This window comes from Ambystoma mexicanum, chromosome 5p (genome assembly GCF_040938575.1).
Source record: "Ambystoma mexicanum isolate Mex_15411 chromosome 5p, UKY_AmexF1_1, whole genome shotgun sequence".
NCBI lineage: Eukaryota > Metazoa > Chordata > Amphibia > Caudata > Ambystomatidae > Ambystoma > Ambystoma mexicanum.
Window position 1 is genome coordinate 1,043,523,373 of NC_090930.1, and position 23,854 is coordinate 1,043,547,226.

The following is a 23,854-nucleotide window of genomic DNA, read 5'->3' on the forward strand; positions in this document are numbered from 1 at the left end:
TGTAAACTCTTCTGCACAGACTGAGGGACCACTCGCATCTCTTGTTCCAGTGGTTCCCTCTTTGGGCTGTAGGGCTCCCACTTTCACAGGCCCACCAGCTCGAGCAGCTCCTACTCAAGCCACCTTCAAAAAATGCCACCAAGGCCCTTCTGATCCAGTGTGTGTTTGGCAAAATTAAGGGGCAGTTCTTAAACCATTCCTGACTGCTCAAGCTTTTCCACTGTATCATTCCTTAGTGTTTCTTACACAGCAACGATATTAAAACAGTCTGTGAATACTGAAAGTGAGCGTCCCGCGAAAAGGGATTTAGAACTCCACAATGAGAGTCAATAATGGACACACCCCATTTGGGAATGAGACCAAGTCCAAGTGCGGGTGAAGTTAAAGGGATTTATCAAAAATCAATATAGGGCAAGCAAAGAACTCTGCAAACTCCGACAGCACTCTGTCTGACAATAGCAAAGACAGTCATATATATTACAGAATAACGTCATCGTGCAATAAGCTATAGGGGGCACATATGTCATAGGAATTGGGTGGTGATGACTAACTATTATACAATGTACAGGGTTGCTGCTCCAGGATTGGCGGATGTCCACGTGGTGCCAGCGTGGGTTGCACGGAGCAGCTGGGCTCATCAGGGTGGAGCGTTGGGTCAGGAGCTGTCCGGGTTGATACATGTGTCCTGCACTAACATTTTGCCCTTGTGGCCATACAAACACATTCATTATTGAACCTTACTTCAAGTTGTCCTGTAAATCCTACAAGTTGTTAATCTAACATCACAAAGAGGATAACACATAACTCTTGGTGCTCTTAATGCATCATCATGAATACATTATTCAAAAGAGGGGCAGCCACATGAGTCCAGGTGCATTATCAGGGGGCATATGTCAGAGGGGACATCTTTATAGTATGTTAGTGCAAGAGTGAATAAAACTGCCACAATTACCAGTTGAGGTTGGGGTGAGCTAGAATACTATCGGGTCAGGGGGCACATATCTAGTACATCAAAAAGGCAGAGGGACGTGGGGGCTTGCTGCCCATAATTCTTTTGACCAAAACATGGAGGCACAAAGTGGATATATTATGGCTGGGAGGAGGCAAATACCTTGTGCAGGTTCAGCAGGATGGCGAGAAGGTGTATCTTTATTATTCCAATCAACAGTAAAACACGCGCCTTCAATTGTCAGCTCGGCCTGGAGAGGGAGGAGGGTGAGAGCCGAGTGCGCGGCTCTTGCAGAGAAAGGGGGAGATGGCCCGGTGGCTTCTCGCATGTCTTCGTTATAGGTTTACATGCACGTTATTATAAATGGGCGTCTGGATTATGCCAGTAAAACTACTTATAGATATATACCAAGGATTATGCGAGTTTATGAGCATTATAATGTATTACACATTTTTTGTATGTCGTGAATAACATATTTACAACAATAACTTCTATCAACAGATAAAGTATGCAACATTCTGCTTATAATCTGATTTGAATAACATAACGCTTAAAGAAAAACCGAACACTTTTTTTTTAATCAAAGATTTTATTGATTTTTAAACATGAATAAACATTACAAATAACACTTTGCATTGCAGGGAGGAGAAAAAGGGAACAAAACATCAAAGAAAAAAAAAAAGAAAAAGGACCTTGGCCCCTAGGGCCGTCAAGCCTTCGACGGGGGATTCTCACACATCAGCTCTTTCATGACAATCCGACTTGTCTGGCATTGCGCAGGCCACCTTGTACATGTTGCCGGTGCTGCCTTGACAGTTGACTAGCTAGCCTCCTCCCATTTCCGCCAGATTCTGCTCGCTTTTTGTAGGCAGGCCCTCGCAGCGTACACCCTGTGTTCCAGTGTCGCAGAGATGTCCACATCCGTGACCCATTGGTCATAGCTAGGAGTTCTCTTTGATCCCCACAGCTGCGCAATATTTCTTCTAAGTATCGCTATGGCAGTTGGTCAGACAGTTTCTCATAGCCTGACAGGTCACATTCGTCAGCGATACCTAACAGGAGTTGTTTCGGACACCTCTGTATTTTCTTGACCAAGACTCCGGATAGTTTATCGCAGCACTTCCGCCATAGCTGTTGGATGTTGTCGCACTCCCATAGAATATGGAAGAGGTTTCCCTCCTCGCGCTTGCATCGCAGGCATGGCGAGTCCGAGGCCCTACCCCATCGGAAGAGTGCCACTCTTGGATAGTAAGTACGATGCAGTATCTTACGTTGGACTAGTCTTAGCCTCGATGAGATGGTTGCCTCACGAGGGTACCTCAGAGCCTCTATCCAATCTTCTGGTTGCAGTGGTCTCAGATCTCGCTCCCATTTTGCTTTCAGGCCGGTCAGTTCTGGTGTTGCAAAGGATGTGATCACATTGTACATGGTTGAGGTGATTTTTCGTTTTATCTGGTCCTGAGCTATGTTGCGCTCTAACGGAGAGCATTCTAGCATGTCACTGGTAATCTGCCGATGCCCTTGCAGGGTGTGGCTTAATTGAGTGTAATGGTACCCCTCTGTAATTGGGAGAGAGAATTCAGCTTGGAGTGTCTCAAACAGCACCAGTTTATCCTCCCTCATCACATCTCCAATGCTGGTGACGCCTAGCTGCACCCAGACGGGCCACTTGGGGAGCTTCTGTATTTCGGGGAGGAGACAGTTATTCCACATGGGTTGTACCAGTGTCAGTTTCGAGGCCCACCCTAGGTGTCGGTGTGTTTCCGCCCATACACGCGCAATTTGCGTTGCCATGTCGGAGTTTGATGTGCGTCCCAAACCACAGTACAAGAGCTCCAGCGATGTCATCGTTCTGTTAGAGTTGATCCCTCTGATATGCGGCAGGTTCCTGTCCCCATGAAGCATGTCATTCCCCACCGCCATCTGGCTGGCCCAGTAGTATGTTTGCAGTCTAGGTAACCCAATTCCTCCCTCCCAAATGGACCTCTGTAGTATGGCGAGTGCCATCCTTGGGTGGCCCCCGCTCCACAGCAGCCTCCAGAGGATGCAGTCAATTTTGAGAAATTCCTGATGTGGGATGTGTAGTGGAGCATTTTGCAGGACATACAGGAACTTGGGGAGAGCGATCATTTTAAATAGGGCAGCTCTGTCCATCAGTGTTAGTGGCAGAGCGATCCGGTTGTCCTCAGCGAACCTCGTTACGAGAGGGTAGAGGTTCAATGATGTATAGTCGGTTAGCTGCTTCGTGATTTGTATGCCGAGGTATTTGAACTGTGCTGATACAATTCGGTAGGGACAGTCTGCGGGGCTTGCGGCTGCCATGCGGCCTATGGGAAATAAGGTGGATTTAGACCAGTTCACGCGCGGTCCGCTGAAGCCCCCGTACCTCTTCAGTATCTGTGTGACTCTGTGACAGGCGTTGACCGGATCTCTCAAGTAGATGAGCAGGTCATCCGCGTAGAGCGAGACCCTATCCTCCCAGGTCCCGGACCAGCAGAAGCCCTTCCAGAGTGATGTATTTCGTAAGAGGATAGCTAGGGGTTCGATAGCGATCGCAAAAATCATCGCTGATAGGGGACAGCCCTGTCTAGTGCCTCTGCCCAGACTGAAAGGGTCCGATTGCCAGCCGTTGACCTTAGTTCTGGCCATTGGGCCGTTGTATAGTGGCTGTACCCAGCTCATGAAGCTCCTGCCGATGCCCATGCACCGCATTATGACCCAGATGACCTCCCACTTCACGGAGTCGAAGGCTTTTTCAAAGTCAATTGCTAGCAGTGCTATTGCTCCTTGTATGCTGTCGGCTCTTTCCAGGTCTGAGTGTAGTCTATAGAGGTTCATGCACGTCGATCTCTGAGGCATAAGGCCGCATTGGTCCAGGTGGATCAGGGAGGGGATGACCTGCTGTAGTCGATTTGCTAGTAGCTTCGCTAGTATTTTGGTTTCGCTGTTTATGAGTTAGATAGGTCTGTATGAGCTGCAGCGTTCGGGGGGTTTGTCCGGTTTGGTTATGACTATTATTGTGGCTTCGCATAAGTCTGGGGACAGGATGCCTCGCTTTCGTGCGTGTTGGTACATTCGCAGTAAGTGTGGCGCAATTATGTTGGTTCCCACCTTCCGCCACAATTCGACCTGGGAAGCCATTTGGGCCTGGGGACTTGCCAGATTGGAGGCTGGCCATGGCGCTCATCACCTTGTCCTCCGTAATGTCCTTCTCTAGAAGCTCTTGTTGAGCCGTGTTTGGGGTGGGGATTTGAATCTCGTCCATGATTGAAGCATCTGAACAGGTGGTGGGTGTCTTATACAGCTCTGCGTAGTATTCCGCAAAGCCCTGCGTTATGTCCTGGTCTGACATTCGTGGCGATGCGTCCCCTGTGTCCATCTGCCGGACATGGCTGCGTCCCTGCTCCCTACATTCAGCCATGCCAGCATCTTGCCGGTCTTGTCTCCCGTTTCGAATATTCGCACCCGCATAGCCATGTGTGCGTGCCTGCCATTGTCCAGTGTTATATTTTGAAGCCGCTTCTGAGCAAGGAGTAAGGCACGGTTTGTAGCAGGCGTGTCTAGGGTTAGGTGTGTTTCTTCAGCTTGCTTTACCTGTTGTTCAGCTTCATGTGTTTTAAGTAGATGATTCTTTCTATGTGCAGTCGTCCAGGATATGAGTACGCCCCTCAATACTGCTTTGTAGGCCTCCCATAGTGACCCGGGGTCTGATGCTGTCTCTGTATTAAGCTCAAAGTATGCATTGGTAGTCTCCTGGAGCTTATCCACCAGGTCCGGGTTGCCCAGGTAGTAATTGTTCAAGCGCCAGCAAGGCGGGGGGCGTCGGTCTGGATGTTGTGATTTTTAGCACCAGTGGGGAATGATCGGAGATACCCCTGGGGAGCAGGGTTGCTTCTTGTGCCCTATATACTTCAGTTGATGGGATGAAGAAATAGTCTAATCTAATCTAATCTAGAGAGCGAGGCATGAACCCCAGAATGGAAGGAGTATTCTCTAGTGTTGGGGTGGAGATCTCTCCACACATTGCACAAGCTCAGGGCATTGGTGAATGAGGTCAGTTTGGTAGGGACGTTGGGATTCCTACTGTGTAGATGTGAGCGGTCTAAAGTTATGTCCATGACTTCATTGAAGTCTCCTCCCAGTATCATGAAATTGGAAGTATCTTTTGTGATCAGGGGGGAGATATCGGTGAGTAGTGACAGTAGTAGGGTGGGTGGTGCGTAGAATGTTCCCAGAGCGTGCCTGTCGCGTACACGTACCTGCCCCCGGTGTCTTGGGTGACTGTGTTCAGTTGGAAGGGAATTTTTTTGTGTATCAGGATCATGATACCCTTGAGCCCATGGTGAAGCCTGCGTGCAGTGCAAGTCTATAGTTTGTGCGTTTGAATAGGGTACACTCTGTGCCTGCAAGGTGAGTCTCAGAAATGCTATGTCTGGTGCGTGTCTATTTAGGAATTGCCTAACCAAGCATTGCTTGATTGGGCTGCCTATGCCATTCACATTCCATGTCATGAGCTGGAGGGTTCTGGAAGCATTTGTGGTTGTGTTATGTGATGCCATGTCTGCCTGTAACTGGGACAGTGTGCACTGATGTTGGCGTCTTTGACCGTCGGGCCGCTTTGTATCCATGTGGAGTTATCCTCCTGTCTGACTGTGTTAAACTTCGTACTTGACTGGTCCTGTACTTAACTAAACTTAACAAACCCCTAACCTCCCACCCTATACTCCTCCCAACAAGAAGCATCGGTCGCCCAAACATAAGAACTTCAAGTCGTCAAACGGACAACTTACATACGACTAACTGAACGTAAGATAGAGGTAGTTCGCCTAAGCTAGATGCGCCCAGGGGATGCCTCCTCTGGTGCAACTTGTAGTGTGACTATAGGGGGGGCCCTCTACCGCGCGTGGGCGGGTCGTTCCCGCGACCGCAACATAATTGCGTATGTTGCCTTGTGTTTCATATTTGGTGTTAAGGTAGGTTGTATAAGGTTAAGTGGTACCGTGTGTAGTCACTGCTGAGTTGCGTAGCCTTGCTGGAGGTCAGGTCGAGGGTCATTCTCCATTGTCCTCCGGGAGGTCTTGTGCTGGTGGCTGTCGGGGTGCAAGTGTTGGTCAGGTGGTGGTCTATGGTTTCTTCCCCTGCCTCTCTGAGTGGTTGACCAGTCTCCTTCTATGTGCTATTCAGCCCAGCGCCATGCTTCTTTGAGATCATTGAAATGGACTGGGGTTCCCTTGTGGTAGATCTTAAGTTCTGCAGGGAAGAGCAGACCATATTTGAGACCCATTTTTTGCAGTTGCTTTTTGAGGTGTTCGAAGGATTGTCTCGCTTTCTGCACTTCCCTCGTGTAGTCGGGAAAGAAGGCGATTTTTGAGCCATTGAAGGTGATCGTGCCCTTGGCATGTGCATGCTGCAGCAGTGCATCTCGGTCTCTGTAATTTAACAACTTTGCTATCACTGTGTGTGCGGGGGCCCTGGTATTGGTCTGCCCGTGGGCACTCTGTGAGCACTCTCCATAGAAAAGAACTTGGAGAAAGCATCCGGCTCGTATAGGTCAATGAGCCATTGTTCAAGAAAAAGTTCCATGCATGCGCCTTCAGCCTTCTCGGGTATACCGATTATGCGTACGTTGTTTCATCTGGATCTTCCCTCTCCGTCCTCAATTCTGTCCTGCAGTACTTCAAGCTTTGACGTGACGCTTCTGAGCTGTTGTTGCATGTCGCGTACCCCATCCTCTGTGTTGGAAATGCGTTGTTCGGCTTCACCAGTGCGTGCTGTTAATTTTTGGAGGTCGTGCCTGAGGGAGGGATACGTCCAGGCTTATCCCATCCATCTTCTGTTACAGTGACGTGCGGGAATCCGCTATGGCGGCCATAACGTCCCTCAGAGAGATTGTGTGGTCTGGCTCTATTCCCGCAAGGGAATGGGAGTCAGGAGCCTGTTGTGAGGGGATAGTACACTGGTCCATTCTACTTTGGGTGGGCAGCTTCTTGGCTTTGTCTTTCCCCATAATTCTTAATGTGCCTTGAGGTCGTGGTCTTTGCACAGTATTCACACTGTGGTGGTTGTCAGGTATTTTACGTGGCCCCTCACTTTCCCGGTGGTTTGCTGACGCTGTGGTCCTGTTCCAACCCTTCTGCGGGGAGGGTTCCGTTTATGTTCCCCAGGCCCGGACCGGCACCAGAGAGCCTTGCTGCCTCCTCCCGGTCTCCTCTTGGGTGTGCCAGTAGTGTTTAGCCCTTGGGATAAGTCTGCTTACTTTGTGTGGTGGCAGGCTGATGTGATATGCAGTGGGCCAGCGTCTGATGAGGGATCACCTCCGGGCTTAGGTGTTATACTGTTGGTCAGTTTGCTGGTGTATACCCCCGGGATAGCCACACCGCCCGATCTGTCCGTTGTGGGCCTCGGGTGTGCCTTGTTCTTATCCCCATAGTGTGTTTGCCCACCGTTCTGTCAGGCTCGGGCAGGCCCAGTTGGCGTTGGTGCAGAGCGCTGTGATGTTCCTTCCACCCCCCACCAACTTCTTGGATGCTGTCTGTGGGCGACACAATGCACTTGTGGCTCTACCTCGTGGGTGGCTGTCCGTGGACTGCTCTGTGTGCATCTGCAGGGGTCCCTCCCAGGTCCGTGCGCTCACTGTCTGCTCTGGTCACAGCCTCCCTCCAGGGCCCACTTGATGCTCTGCAGTTGGCGGGTTTGCACGCGCTACCCGGCACCGACACAGAGCTGTGCCGGTCTTCTGTGGATTGATGCCTGGCCGGCGTCCTCACCCCCCAATTTGTGGCTACAGTGCATTCTGTCAGGGGGGGCTTCCTCCGCCACCGCGTCTTGGGCGGTCTTCCCTGTGCAGGCCAGCCCCGATCCTCCTTTCCCGTAGGGCTGCTTGGGTGCCTCGCAGTGTGCTACCGCCGGAGCTGGCTTCTCCCACGGCCAGCCAGTCCACAGGGTGTTGTGCGCCCACGGAGGCACGCCGGATCTCCGACTCTTTTATTGGCCCTACGGGGGCCCACCCGTGGGCCGGAGCGCTGCCGGGGCCCTCCCGAGTGCCGCGCCTCTCCTCTGGCGCCGCTGGCTGGCAAAGGAGCTCCTCTGCGTTTGTTTTCTGGTGCCGGCAGCCATCTTTGAAGAAGGCCGAGCGGGGTCCGCCCGAAGTTCTTCTTGCCCCAGGCACCTGACAGCAGGCGCGTTTTCTGCTGTTTGTGCTTCCCGTGTGAGCCCAAAGTTGTCTAGTACCCCTCAGGAGGGTGCATGCACCTATATTTAGGTGAAATCAGGCGTTTATCTCAGGATGAATGTCGCGGTCGCCGGAGCTAGCGAGACTCACGTCTTCCTCATCCCGCTGCTGGCCACGCCCCCCAAAAAAAACGAACACTTTTAATGATACTCTGTTACTATGGGCAGTACTTATTACCTAAAAACCCGTACCTATAACAGCACTCAATTCTTTACTTGTGGGCTCATATGTTTTAGGAAATCATGGAATACATAGGAATGTCACAGGTTGGTTTTATGTATTGTGCAGCAGCAAGAATCCATGGTTAGTAATGGCAGGTTCAAACATACATATATTTTATAACTGAGCGTGTGGGTGTTCTGGGATGTGGGAGTGAGACTGGTTGGCACACGGGCTTAAGAATACACGGCTGGCACTTCAAACGGGGCACTGGGTTAGGGGTTATTCACCACGTATATTATAAGGTGGGGGGTCTGTAAGGGAACTGGACAAGTTTTATAGACGCAGCTTTGTTCTTCTCAGACCCCAGCTTCGGCCTGGTCATCGTCAGGTCAATGATGTACTTCGGAAGGTGAAAGATACAGTGTTTGTAATGTAGCTTGTTCGCGCCCAATCTCCCGTAAGAACAGCCCTGCAGGCTGCTTGTACTACTGAGGCCTAGAATGGTTATGTTCAAAATGGAGTCCAGGGGTACCACAGAAATGGAGTCTGTATCATGCTGCAGGGTAAGTCGCGCAGCCCCATGCGTCGACCTGCAGCCGTCCCACATCCCAGGCGCAGGTGCATAGATGGCTGTCGGCGAGTCATAGGCCTCACGTTGGGGAGAAATGTAGGGGGTGGGGGGTCCTAAAGACCTTTCCTCCCATACAATACTTTGACCAAGCTACTACCGTAGTTCATTTGCACTCAGGGGAAACCATGACTTACATCGTGGAGCATGGTGCCTCTTTCAACCGATTGGGATATGAGTGCCGGCTCATTGACTCTCTGAATGGCCTGAGATATTGTCCTGTGGAGTTTCTAGAGGGCTGCACAGCCATACTGACCCCTACTCGTGCTCAGCCGTTAGTTTGCCTTCTGGAACAGGGACAGGGGTGGCTCCGTCTGAGGAAGAATGTCACTGGGCTTGGCTATCCAGGCTGGCTGCCCAGGGGGGCCCAAAGGGCCTTTAGCCGCACTCTCTCTTTGCTTTGCCCAAAATATCAGCTGGAATACCCGTGGCTCCAGCCACCTATTCAAGGACGGTGGCCTTTTTGACAGCTTGGGCCAATACTCTATCTTGGCCCTTCAGGAAACCTGGCTGACAGAGCAAGTGGTGGTGGACGGGTGGCACTTTATTAATAAGCTACCTACCCAGGGTCCTAGGGAACGCTCCAAGGTTGGCTGCTTTTGAGCTCCAAGAACTTTCTCAGAATGGTCGCATTACAGACTAGCTCCCCAAAGAGATTCATGGCCGGGATCACTGTGCCTTTCAACAGGGGCTGCAGGGAAGTTTTAATTATTAACCTGTACAACCCACCATACAGGCTCCTCCATGCTGATGTTTTGGCCGAAATTGAGAGTTTGATTGGTAGGCTGAGGACCTTTCCCCCTGCCCCCTGCTTCATCTGCAGTCATTTTAATTCCCAGATCCCAGGCCCACCAAATCCGACTTCTTCTCTTGGACTCCCTTCTTGTTGTCCAGTGGAGGACTCTAGTCTCTGCCCCTTTAAGGTGATTCATGACTTTGGGGAATTCAGAAGAAAAGATTCTAACAGCCAGTGCCCTACCCTTCTGCCACGTGTCCACCAGCATTCCTATGATAGAACCATTGCGTCTAGGAAGAAGGACTTACTCATGGAACTTTGCAACATAGCGGGTACTGAATTGAGCCCGCAGGTTTGCGCAAAGCAATTTAACAGGGCCAAACACTCCCACAAGAAATGGATTAAACAGCAACTGTATGTCCAGGAATGTACACAATGACGCAGGCCAGTCAATGCTGCTCAAGGTAACGACATGCGCCAATTCTGGAATTTGGTCTTTGGGGACCACCAGGAGTGCGACTAGTTGGGTGTTACGGAATCGGTATGGGTTGAGCATGTGACTGAAATGCTGGGACGAACACTGTCATCATGAATTACTCTGGCCGCCCCTGGAGCAGATGGTCTTACATGCACTGCTCAGCAGACATCACTAAGATCATGCCTAGTAGAAAGCCATTGCGAGCTCCCGGCCCTGATGGTATTTGCAGTGACGTCCTTAAAAAAAATGCAGACTGTTGGGGCTCAGCATTAAACTGCCTTTTCAACTCGATTGGTGAGTCTCAATTGATCCCACCCTCATGGAGAGACAATATCATCGTCCCCATTTGGAAAAAGGGTGAGTGATCTCTACCCAGAAATTACCGCCTTCTCACGATGCTTAACCCCTCTCTTCAAAATATTCACTCGCAGGCTCCTCTCTGACCGCTGAACCTGGGCTGTGGAGTCCAAGCTCTTACCTTTTAAGCAGACCGGTTTCCAACAGGGCCTGAGCGTGACTACCAACTGCCTTGCTCTCTAGTCTGTCATCCAACAGGCCTGGTATACCCAGCAATGTTCTGTTTACACTGTATCCATTGACTACAGTGCAGTTTTTGATTGCGTTAACCAAAACAAGCTCTGGCGGAAGCTTTCATCTTGAAATATTCCATCTGGCCTCTTGTCAATGGTTATTTCACTTCACACCGAAACCAGGGTAAAGGACCGGTTGGAAAAGTCTGGTACTACCTCTGCTTGGATCACGCCTGTTTGCAGCCTGAAGCATGGTTGTATTCTTGCCCCCCATCTGTTTATTTTATACTTAGCAGACATGGGCTCGGCCTTGACTAATCCTATTTCTATTCCTCCCAAACTGGGGGACCCCCCTCTTCAATGGTTGGGCTATGCGGACACCATCATCTTGCTGGACCTTACCTGCGGGCCTTCAAGCTTCCCTTGAATCACTGAAGAGATATTCGGACTCCCTGGATCTTGTGGTTAATATCAAAAATACCAAGATCCTGGTAATCCATCCTCCTGGTTGCCACAAGACCACAGTGCCCTGGCAGCTGGAAGGGGTTAGATTGAAGGTGGTAAAGGTCTACCAATACCTTGGAATTTATTTTGATGAGGGCCTTGTGGCGACTTTCATCTTGCCCATGTCAAACGTAGGTGCTCCGAGGTGGTTGGAACCCTGGGAAAAATGTCTCGCACTGGTGGTGTCTGTCGGCATTCTGTCTCAGTTATACCATGCCAAGGTTAGCTCCATTCTTATCTACGGTGCCACAGGATGGCACCCCAGCAACGAGAAGGGGGGTGGTGAGACTTGAATCCCTCCTTTTGTTTTTTTACTTTCTTTATAGGTACACTTGGCAGCAGACGACACAACTTACAACATAATAGGGCATCCAAACAAATAGACATCAGGGTTTCATCGATGAGTTCTGAATATAAGAATCACAACATACAGAGACGTAAGGTACGCATATATAGCAGGGGTGCGTTCATGCTGTTCTTCTAGCGGGGGGTTCAGTATCAAGGGGACAGTTCACATCGGTTGGGGTGACAAAGGTGCATCCAAACCTGTTGTTGTGTGCCAAAGTTACAGTTTAAGTGGATACCAAATGTCTCATGGTCGGGACTCGGGTGGTCGCATGTAGGACCACTGGACCATATTACGTCCTTTAACCAGTGAGCTCTGATGGGTGGATGCATACTCATCCGGCACTGAGGAACACAGCTCTTGGCTAGCAAGAGGCACATGCGTACAAATGTACACATATTACCAAGTGGTGGGCCAGAAATATGAAGCAAACAGAGTAAATGTAGTGGGGTAACAGCCTTGCTGGTCATTTCCGAAAGTATGGCGCATGCATCACCCCAAAAGGTTGTAAATTGTGGGCAGTCTCACATCATATTAAAGTATTTGTCATGGGTGAAATTACAGCATGGGCATGCCCCAGGAACCTAATTGGAAAACATGCGCAATCTGTCCGGAGTGTAGTGGTATCGGTGCAGCACTTTAAGTTGTATCAGTTGAAATCGGGAATTATATGATACTTTGAGTGTCTGTGCACACATGTCAGACAAGAGGTCATCAGTGACATCTAGTTGGAGATCTTCAGCCCATTTAACTCTGGCATTGAGGCTCGTCAAACTTGAGAGCATTTTAATTAAATGGTATAATGACGATACTCGACTACGGCTGTCGCCCGACGTCATGTCGTTGACAGGCTTGACCCAGAAACAAGTCAATCGTTTTTTGCAGGCCTTGTGCAGACCAGCGTATTGCAACCACTGTGTGGATGACGTGCACACAAACCCTGGGACATAGGTGACCTGGAGGAAATTGTTATCGATGTATAGTGACCCCAGTTTATGAAACCCCTGTCACAACCAGACTCCACACGAGACGGGATCAACTCGCAGTAAGGCTGGAACACAGTTCCTGAGGGGAAACTCTTCATGATATGGGGCATGTATACCTGTCTCCCTCCACATTTTGCACCAAGCTAGTGCTATGATGCTTCCGGGGTCGAATCCGCAGTCGTCAGCAAATGTAGAGGGGAAAACCAGCGATTGCAGGTCTCTGTCTCTGGGTGAGTATTTTTCTAGTAGTATGTGGAGAGCAAGCGAGTTATTGCTGAACCAGGGAGCCGCAAATTGTGTCTTTGCAGCTATCCAGTAGTGTCAGAAGTTGGGGGCCGAAAACCCACCCTTGTCATATGGTAGTGTCAGTGTGTCCCATTTCAATCGTACCGCCCCGGAATGCCATAAAAATGTACTGATTTTGCCTTCTAATTCCTGAAAGAAAATTTGCCCAGGCCATAGCAGCACTTAGAGGAAGAGATACAAGAGCTTACAGAGAACAGTCATCTTGAGGAGTGCTATTTTGCCGGGGCTCATGATGGGAAGGTGAGTCCAGATCGTGAGTTTGGTGCGTAGGTGAGTCATATACACATTATAGTTGCAGTCATATAGTTTATGGGTCTGTCTTGCAACCATCACACCTAAGTAGCGTCTAGATTCTTGTGCCCATTTGAATCCCTGCAGCTCTTCAGGACAGACAGTGACATCTGTCAGGGGAAGAGTTCGGATTTACTCAAATTCACCTGGAGTCCTGATAGTTCTTCAAAGTGTTGAATAGCCTGCATAATGGGCCTCACATTTTCACGAGGGTTTCGAACGTATATCAATGCGTTGTCTGCATAGCGGGAGATTATCTGTGGTCCGCCCACTATCCTGATTCCACAGTGTCCGTGTTTAAACCTTATCAAATCTGCCAGTGGTTCTATAATGAGAGCAAATATCAGGGGTGGCAGGGGGCATCCCTGATGGGTGCCCCTGCCTATCTCAAATTGTGGGGAGAGCATCCAGTTTGTGTTGACCCTGGCCACTGGTGACGCATACAGGAGGCATAAAGCATCAAGGAACCCTCGGCCAAATCCACACTTGGACAACACGGCATACATAAAACGCCATGATACTGAGTCAAACGCCTTTTGAATATCTAGCGTAGCAGCTACCGCTTGAACCCCAGGATTTATTTGTGCCAAAATATTAAAGAGGCAGCGTAGGTTTAGCACTGTGGACCTGCCAGGTATGTACCCCAATTGATCGGGGTGGATAATGTACGGCATGACTGGCATCAACCGAGTGGCCAGGATCTTTGCAAACATGTTTACGTCCGTGTTAATTAAGGACAGAGGTCGATAAGAGCCACATTGATCAGCAGGTTTTCCGGGCTTTAACAAAATCGTAATGACTGCCTCGCGCATGGTGGTCGGGAGCGACTGGGATTCAATGGCCTCCCGCCAGACCTGGAGAAGGTGTGGGGCGAGGGTCGCCTTGTAGCGCTTGTAAAATTCAGCCATGATGCCGTCAGTACCAGGAGCATTTCCAGATGGTAGGTGGTCTATTGTTTGAGCTATGTCGGACAACAAGATCAGAAGCTCTAGTAGGGCCCTAGTGTTGTGTGATAACTGACTGAGTGGAAGGATATTGAGAAACTCGTCGATCTCTTCTATTGTGCATGTGTCTTTGTTAGTGTATAGGGCCTTATCAAAATCAGAAATTACCTCACTGATGGCTGTAGGCGTGTGAACTAGGTTGCCCAAGGTATTGGTTATGAGTGGAATGCACCGATTGCCGCTTTCCTGTCGTGCCATGCGAGCAAAAATCTCTACCAGGCGTGTCCCGCTCCCCATATTTCCTAGCAGACATTGGGATATCAAAGAATTTAACTTCATACTCAGCGTTGGTGCTAAAGGTGTCGATGGCTTCTTTGATCTGTGCCAATGTGGCTGTGGGGGGGTCATTAGCTAGCTGTTGCTGTAGTTTCTGTAGTTCATCCTTGCATTGCACTATGCTCTGCCGGATGGATTTGAGGGTGCTGAACTCCGTTGACATCGCAATCCCTCTAATATAAACCTGGAAGGCTTCCCAGAGCGCACTGGTTGAGGACACAGAGCCTAAATTTTGTTTTGAAAAATAACTGCACATGTTCATCAATAGTGGATGCGAATGTCGTGTCTTTTAGCGCTAGCGGCTTAAAGCGCCAGTTGTTGCGAGGCCTAGAGAATGCGGGCTATGCTAGGGAGAAGCTGTTCGGGGAATAATCGGTGTAAGTGTGGGGTAGCATGTGGACGTCGCTAACCCCTCCAAGTAGTGTGTTAGAGATGAGCCACAAATCTATACGAGAAAAAGAATCATGGACTGAGGAATAGAAAGAGTAGGAGCGTTCCCCCGTATGTAGTGTTCTGCAGGCATCTGCTAATCCAAGGAAGTGCATGCCCTCCTTAATAGCGGAGGCAACTCGTGTAAGAGTCCACTCGGTGTGGGTGGATCTTTCTAGTTCCCAATAAAGAATTGTATTGAAATCCCCACCCCACAATATAGGGATCAGCGGGTATTGGGCTAATTCCACCAGAATGTCGGTATAAAATTGAGGGTCGTCCACATGAGGGCCGTAAATATTCAGCAGCAGCATCTCCCTTCCTGCAAGGGTCCCATACACCAAGACATATCTACCTAAAGGGTCTACCTTTGTGTGTTTGCACTGGAATGGGAGATATTTGTGTTCCAGGGTCATGACACCCCTAGCTTGTGAGGAATACGCAGTGTAGAAATGATTAGCACCCCAGTTCCTAGCAGACCACTGAAAGAGCATAGGTCTCCTGCAGGTACAGAATTCGGAATTTGTGCCTTTAAAAAGCAGCTGTATCTTCCGTCACTTAGTCAGATTCCCCAGGTCGCGGGCATTCCAGCTAAGACAGTTTATGCCGCCAATTCAGGTTTATATCGACCAGTATTGTCACCCATAGTACATAGACCCAATCGTTCTAGTATCTTGAAGTTCTCTTCCATGCCCATTTTTTCCTAACTGTAAGTGTGGTGTGTACCAAGTGTTGTTTTAATAACCCCAACAGTCCCCTCCCGCCCCCCTCCTGCATCCCCCTGAAACTAGGGTGATGTTACCCCCCAAGAAACACCCTGAACCCGTAAGGCAACATTGCATGGTGAGGCTAGTGCACAGGTCCACCCGGGCCAGCACAGGACTTAAGTACGAGAAAAAAGAATATGTGTTCAGATACTCCTTATGTAATTGCCCCCGTCGGGAGCAGTGCACCCACTTTAAACTGTGGGTCTTGTAAGTAAACGAGTGTCCATCCCAGCATCCCAGTGGGCAACATAGTAGCAGTAACCAGCATAAAACTTTCCATGACAAATGACCCACAGAGAGTGTGAAGGCAGAAAGAAGTGAGGCACCTCAATAAAGATAGCAATTAGGATTTTCGTTCAGGATTCAAGGTGGCGGTAGAGTTTCATCTAAAAACTTCATGGCTTCACCAGGTATTGTAAAGAAGAAAGTCTTGCTGTTCCACTCACCACGTAGTTTAGCAGGGTATAGCATTGCATATTTCAGATTACTGTCTCGCAGTCGTTTCTTGAACGCTAGGAAGGATTTCCTCTATTGCTGAACGCCACCCAAAAATCTGAATATATATGTATTCTGTTAGATCTCAACATTAGATCCCCTTGTCCGCAGCCCGCTTGGAGGATCGCATCCTGATCTCAGTAATTAAGGATACGGGCAATGATGGGTTGCGCAGGTGCCACCGGTCTAGATTGGGGGGCCAGCGTTGTTGTTCTTCTTTTCCACCTGGAGCACTCGTCTAGAGAGTGTAGCAAGTAAATTCCACATGGTGGACATGTCATCCTCCTCTGTGCCCACTCGTGTTTCAGCCTCCACTAGATGCTGATCGGTCCTATCTATGCAGGTTTTGATTGAATCTATGGTGCTGGTCATGTCATCAAGTTTGGTGTGCACTTTAGCAAATCCCTCCTGCATGCACATCATCATACGTTGGGTTTCAGTTACCTCCAACGCTGTTGCCTCTGGTTCCATGTTAGTAGTCACCCCACTGGAAGTTGATGGTGTAGGAGTGGATTTGGCGTATTGGCTCATGGAGAGTTGGTTTTTTGCACTCCCCTTTGTCATACTGTGTAAGGGCTGGGGGTTCATAAGGGGTGTTTAAGAGAGTGTCGAGCACCTAAATCTAGTGGCCCACTATGTGGCGGCGGCAAAAGGTTGATACCACCTGTGGTGAGAGCATTGGTAGTGAGGGTAGACACGCTCTTCCTTGGGGCATGGGGTTGGTCGACATGGTCTCCCCGGGTCTCAAGCGGGCCTTCTAGCAAGGCAAAACGTGCCAAGTGCAGAGCAGTGTCAAATGTCACATGCAGGCCTGGCAGTCAGTTAAACTACGCTCACTAGGTACTCACTTGCCGCAATGGCCACCAGTGGACCAGCCCCGATGGGCAGGCCACTGCGTTATCCTTGAGGTGGTTGCAGATGTACATCCAGGGGGGCCATGGACAGAAGCCGGTTAAGAAGGTACAAGGGGTCAGTCCTTCATTCTCTGCCCACTGGATACTACACAGGATGGTGGGAGCTAGCGTTGTTAGGCATGCAGGGTGCTCAGTAGTAGGATTCCAGTAATTAGTGTGTAGAGGGCACTCCCCAATGTAGGGCGCTTCTAGCCGTTGCGTTTATTTTCTGACCTCGCTAACAGTTCCCAACCGGAGGCAGGGTAGGTGTTCCAAAGGGTGTTGGGCACCTGATTCCAGTGATCCGCCACTTGGAGTGGGCAGCAGGCTGGTGTCCCACTGCCCGCCTTGATGGTGTGGGTGATGGGATGTGTGCACTGTCCCCTGAGCTGTGGGGTTAGTCAGCGTGATCACCCTGGGCCACAGTCAGGCACTTTGGTAAAACAAAGCATGTCAAATTCAGAACCGTCTTAAAGTGTAGGCCTGGCTGCCATGTAATGCCTGTGCCTATCCGGAGCTCACTCACTGCTGCAGCCACCCGTAGCCGCTCATGTTCTTCTAGGAGAGTGGGGGCCCAGCAGAGTCGGATCAACAGTGTTGGCTGAGAGGGTTCGTAGCGTTGGTCCTGCAGTTGCATAGAGCAGTGCGGAATGATGTTGCTGGGCATCTGGGGGCGCTCCACAAACAGATTCAAGTAATTGGTGGGTAGGATGCACCCCCAAAGTGTCGGATGCTATTTCCAGCCACTGGCAGGGGGAGAAGTCCCTGCGCGTTCCTGTAGGGCAAGCTTACATCTCTCTCTTTTAGGCATATATTGGCGCCTTGTCAACGCCGAGGCTGGGTCTCTGAATTGTATGATACTGAAAGCCTCCCGATCTAAGGCTGCTTACATGCCCCATAGTGCTTTCCAATGCATTCTTTCAATGGCAAGTAGATGGCTACGCTTCTTCCCAGCTGCCTGCGAGAACTGGTCTTACCCCAGGGTTTAAGGCCGCTACGCTTACAGTGGTGTATGCCCGTTACCGTGAGCAGTATGTAGCGTCTTTAACTACTAAGGCAAACAGTAGTCTATTTACCGAACATATCACCTATCGGGATGACCCTCCGAACTATGTTGCCCAATACCTTGGTTTGGGAGTATCTTCAAGTCAAAGTCAATTCCGTTAAAACCTTGGAAGTGATGGGTGCTCGGTCTAACATTCCCAGACCCATGCGCACGTGCCGTCTGTGTAGCACTGCTTCCATTGAGTCTGCTAAGCACGTGCGACGCTGGACACACTTTGTCTTTTTGCCCAGGTCTGGAGCCTTCACTTTCTGCCCAAGAAATATGGGAGTTATACATGGGGGTCGGGGGGATCACCAACCGTGCATTGTATTTTTCGCAATTTTCTGGGAAAAGGTTGCATGCACCTAGAACAACCTTTGCCTGGAGTCCACTCTTAACCTGCTCCTGTGATACCGCCGGGTCTTTTCTATTATAGTTTACTATCTTCTGGTTGTGTTAAGATGTTGTTCTCTTCTGACTCCATTTGTGTTAAAAAGCTGATTTTTATGCTGCTGTGTAACATGGGCTAATACCAAAAATACACATTTGAAACGGATATCCACATCTTCCGGATAATGAATGGCATTTCCGTAGAGGTGCCATTGAGGGGTAACGCTTCAACAGCGATGCTATTAGCCACAAATATGATGGCCCAAAAGTAGCAAGGCGCCTGTAACAGCCCTCTCCCATTGAAGGAGACGGAGATATGAAGAACTTAGGGGTGAAACTGGTGACTGATAATAATTCACTCTATGTGACATGTCAACAGCACAATGATAGGGTTGTTCTGCAGGTTAGTGCACAGGCTTCTCATAACAGTGTGATGATACCTGAAGATTTGAATCCCAAGCGGTGTGAGCACTATTCAGTTTGGTAATAGCAACCCCTTTTATTAACATACCGCAAAACGGGCACATTATTCTAATGAGCATAACAAGACAAGACGCCAGGAAACTTGGACTGTCCAACAAAATGTACACTCCTAGGATGTGTACATTCTGGAATGCTGCAGATGCACAATATAAAAGAGAACAATTACATTGCAATAAAAGTTTGTATTATATGGCAGGTATTTGAGTGGGGATAAAAGCATTCGCAAACAAGTTTACGTAGTCATTTAATGCAATATTCCTAGCTGGAAGTGGAGACGTGGTGCATGACTGAACCTTAGGAAAAGACTTTTATCCCCACAAAGATCTGAAAAAACGTCAAAGAGCGTTCAGGCTTCATATTTTGAGGCAATCCTGAGAGACACAGTAGGGGCTTTAAACAAAAGATACAAGGGGACATTAATAATAAGATTTTGACCATACTGTAAAAAATGTTGTGATGAACATTTCGAAGACTAAAACAGGGGGCTAGGTTCGGTTTTCTATGTAATCTCTCCTCCTGAGCAGTACAGGCATGTTCTAATATGTGCCAAGGAGACTGTGCTTCTCATAATTGTTCTTGAAGAATCATCATGTTGCTATTGGTTCCCCATGCACCATATCAGCTGCAGGCTATTGAAACGCAGTGCAACACATTCACTTCTGCACTGCTGGAGAACACAGATAAGCAGTGCTATCCAAACTCCCACTCACCGCCATACTGCTAGTAAACCAGTAGATATCTCAATCATACATGTGAAACCGGCACAGCATGAATGGTACACCTCCTGTGACTCTGAAGCCAGCAACAGAAAGGGGCAGGCTGTTATACTCCTCAGAACGGAGTGGCCCCACATGGAAGCACCCAAACAACAATAGTACAGTAAGTACCAAAATAAAAGAAATGTTGAATCAAGGTTCTATGAACGTTAGATTATATTTAAACTAAAAGGGCTAACTATTACAAAATACTAGCAAACCACCACTGCAAGAAAAAACAGATAATGCAGACTTTTGAAGAAAAGGGATACTCTGGGTTCTGAAGGGAAATAGACTTGGTAGCACGTTCTAGAATATACCTTTAAGGCATAAAGTGGTGTCTTACATGTCACTTAGGGAACCCCTGGACAATGCCAGGGGGATAGGGTATTACCCTTTTTCTTCAGCAGCCTGCCGGGGAACAGTGCATGCACTTACCGCGCATAGAGGCTTTTCAGCAGCAGTGCTGACTGTGAGGTAAATTGTGGAGGTGTGTGTGTGTGTGTGTGTGTGTGTGTGTGTGTTTTTTAAAGCTGGGAATGGGAGGGCAAGTTGGGAGTCCAGAGGTAGCTGGGTATCTCCCATGGAACACACAAGAAGGGGTGGGGGAAGAAGGGTGGTGAGAGAAAGGGGGTTGTGGGAGTGTACGTCTCGGGAGGATAGCTCAAGGGCAACATGCTTGCAAGACCACACGGATCACCATAGGTTCGATCCCTGGGTCCGTGCTTAGAAACCTCTGGGTATTAAGTGCGTTATAAATAACCTATCATATCATATCATATCCCACACTTTGTGAGAGGGTAGCGAAGGGGGCACCAGGAAGGGATGATGTTTCCCGCAGCGCTGAAACCAGGATTGGTGAACAGGGTTTCAATGAAATCATCCTGCTGGCAAAGATCCAGGGAAAGAAACAGTGTAGATGCTTTAATATCTTCTTTCAGGAGCTCGACAGCTATGAGGGGGTCTTCTGGCCACTTTCCAACGGGCCGAACTGGGTTGGATTTAGCCAAGCTGATTTGACGGGATTTAATACCATGATGGAATTCAATAAGCGTCAACAGCTTGAGGCTAAAGGAGGTTGGGCCAGTCACTAGTGCTGGGATCCACGTGGTTTAAGGACTAATGGGTGTTCAAGGCAGTGATTCATTTCAACGGTGAGGTTGCTCGACTGGGTCCAACAACGTGGCATGGTTTGACTCATGACAATAAACAATCTGGGAACAGGTGTAATGGCCTATTTTGTCACCCTTTTTCCCTACTTAAGCGGCCAGCCAGCCTCTTTTCCTTTGACGTTGGTGAGCAGGTGCAAGTGGATCTAGGTCATGTGGCCTAAGACCCACCCACCTTCTTAGCCCTGCCTCTTCCTTTCTGCTCTTAACTCATAGACCGAGGGTGTCTCTCTCCCAGTTGGCTGAATTGAAGGGCAGATGAAGAAAAGGCAATTCCTGCTTAGACTTGTTGGGACCATGAGGATCCAGGGCCGAACCCCTGCTCAGACAACTGGTAAGCATGCGCTGACATGTGTTTTCTGCTTCTGTCCTCACTGGCCATCCCCATCATCACCAGGCAATGCCAACATCAACCGCATCGCCCCTCCTCTAAGGCATGAACTTAAAGCAGCAACCTCACCCACATCAGCATCAAGCATATCAGCACCCCCTCATTGTCCGCTCAACTATAACCCTTGCAGCAGAAATTGCCGACCCCATCACTACACATGACCTTAATGTCATCTTCATCACTGAGAACTGGCTGACACCCGCCTCCACCGACATCCTAGTTGCCCTTGTCCCCGACAGCTACAGCATCCAACACAGAGACCAGCCGAACAAGACAGACGGAAGACCCACAGTCACCCATAAGACCTTGAGTCCCTGCACCAGAAATTACGTCGACTACATTGGTTCCTTTGAAGTCCTCTCCTGCCACTTGCTGCTCTCCCCAACGGACAAAATCACCTTCCATCTCCTCTACAGACCACCCAAACCGAACACCACCTTCATCGGAGACTTCATCAACCTGGTCACCACAATGTTCCTCACGCATGCCAACAAAATCTTCCTAGGTGACTTTAACCTCACAGGCAACAAGGCCACCAAACAAGTGTAAGAAGCTCTCCTCAGCCTTCTCAACACCCTAAGCCTAACACAGTACAAGAAAGAACCAATGCATGAGAAAGTTAACATCCTCGACCTAATCATCACTGTGCTGCCTTCCTTCCACGGCAGCTCTCCTCTCCTGCTTGACTGGTCTGACCTGCCTTTCAACATCCTGCACACCACCCCAGTCAAGCACTCCTAGCAGAAACCCATTAGACAAATGTTCAGGTCCTTCAAGAACTTCCCAGTGGAAGCCCTCATGGAAGAACTCGTCAACCTCCACCTCACATGGGCCAAACACCCCCAACCGAACAGCGACTCTCTTCTGGAAACAATCAACGCCACCCTCTCAGCCTTCATTGACCGGCACATGCCTCTGAAACACTGCACCTGCAAACTGAAACCGTCAGCACCCTGGTACATGCAAGAACTCAACCTCATCAAAAGAGTCATCAGGAAAAAAGAGAAAACCTGGTGCAACTCCAGGACCGCACCCAACCTGGCGCTGCCCAAGGCTCCTCTGAGCAACCCGCCAACAACTAATCAACACAACCAAGGATTCCTACTATCAGAACACCACAGTAGAAGGTGACATCTAAATTAGAGCCCTCTTCAAAGTGGCCAAGCACTGCGTCAACCCGCTACCCGACCCTGCCATACCACACTCCATTGAAAAATCCACTGCCATCAACAACTTCTTCATCAACAAAATCAGCAATATTAGCCAGCACATAAACACCAGCTATGCATCCACAGGCACACCTCACGTCCCTCCTTGCAAAATCTCTACACCCTGGATGACATTCAAGACACCCTGTATAGAGGACCTGGTAGAAACCCTGGCCACCCTCAAAGCCACATCGTGTCCAGCCGTCATCCTCCATGCATCCATCCTCAAGACCCTCCCAGCAAAAGCTCTTCTTCCCAACCTGGATATCATCAACAGCTCCCTAACTCAATGCACCTTCAAATCGACCCTAAAGAAACCCACTCTGCATCCCAACAACCTGCATAACCATTGTTGCACCACCCATCTTGCCTTCCTTGGTAAGATCATTGAGAAAGTGGTAGCCACGCAACTTCAGCAAAGCATCAACTCCACCAATCTCCTCCAAAGCTACCAATCTGGGTTCCGACCCTGATGCAGGACAGAGACGGCAACTCTGCAGGTGGTCGATGACACCCTTAACATCCTTGACGACGGCCAATCCTGCCTCCTGGTTCTACTCAACCTCTCGGCCGCTTTCGACACAGTAGACCACCAGGCACTCGTGGACACCCTACATTTGCACATGGGGATCAGTGACCTTGTCCTATGCTGGTTCAAGTCCTACCTCACCAACCGCCAGCAGTTTGTTCAGATGGACTCTGCTAGATCGCCAATGCTGCCAGTTACCCGTGGAGTCCTGCAGGGTTCCATCCTCTCCACAGTGATCTTCAATCTACACATAGAGCCACTGCAAGCCCTCCTAGCCACCCAAAGCATCCATATTCACCAATATGGTGATGACACCCAGCTATACCTCAAGATCGACTGCATCAAGGACATCCATAGGCTCAAAACCTTCCTCTCGCTGATCCAGTCTTGGATGTCCAGTGCATACTTGAAGCTCAACCCCTGCAAGACCTAATTCCTTCTCCTCACCAACAACACCAAACACTCAGACATACAGACCTGGCTATCAAGCATGAACCATGAGGCCTTCACACCTGAGCTCACCTCCTGCGCCAAGTCCCTCGGGTTCCACATCGACAAACACCTCTTCTTCAAGACACACATAGCTAAGAAAACTCAGATAGCTTGGTATCAGCTCTCCGTCCTGTGGAAAGTCAAGTTTGTCCTCCCTCCAGACAGATTTAGATCCACCATTCAACCACTGGTCCTATCCCACCTGCATGGGGGCAATGCACTCCTCGAAGGGCTCCCATCACCCTCCCTTGTATCCAACACAGAGCGGCATGCCTCACCAAGGGTCTACGCAGATATGAACACATCACCCCGGCCCTCGCCTACCTTCACTGGCTCCCACTGCATGTATAAACCACCTTCAAGTCTTGCTGCATCATCTAT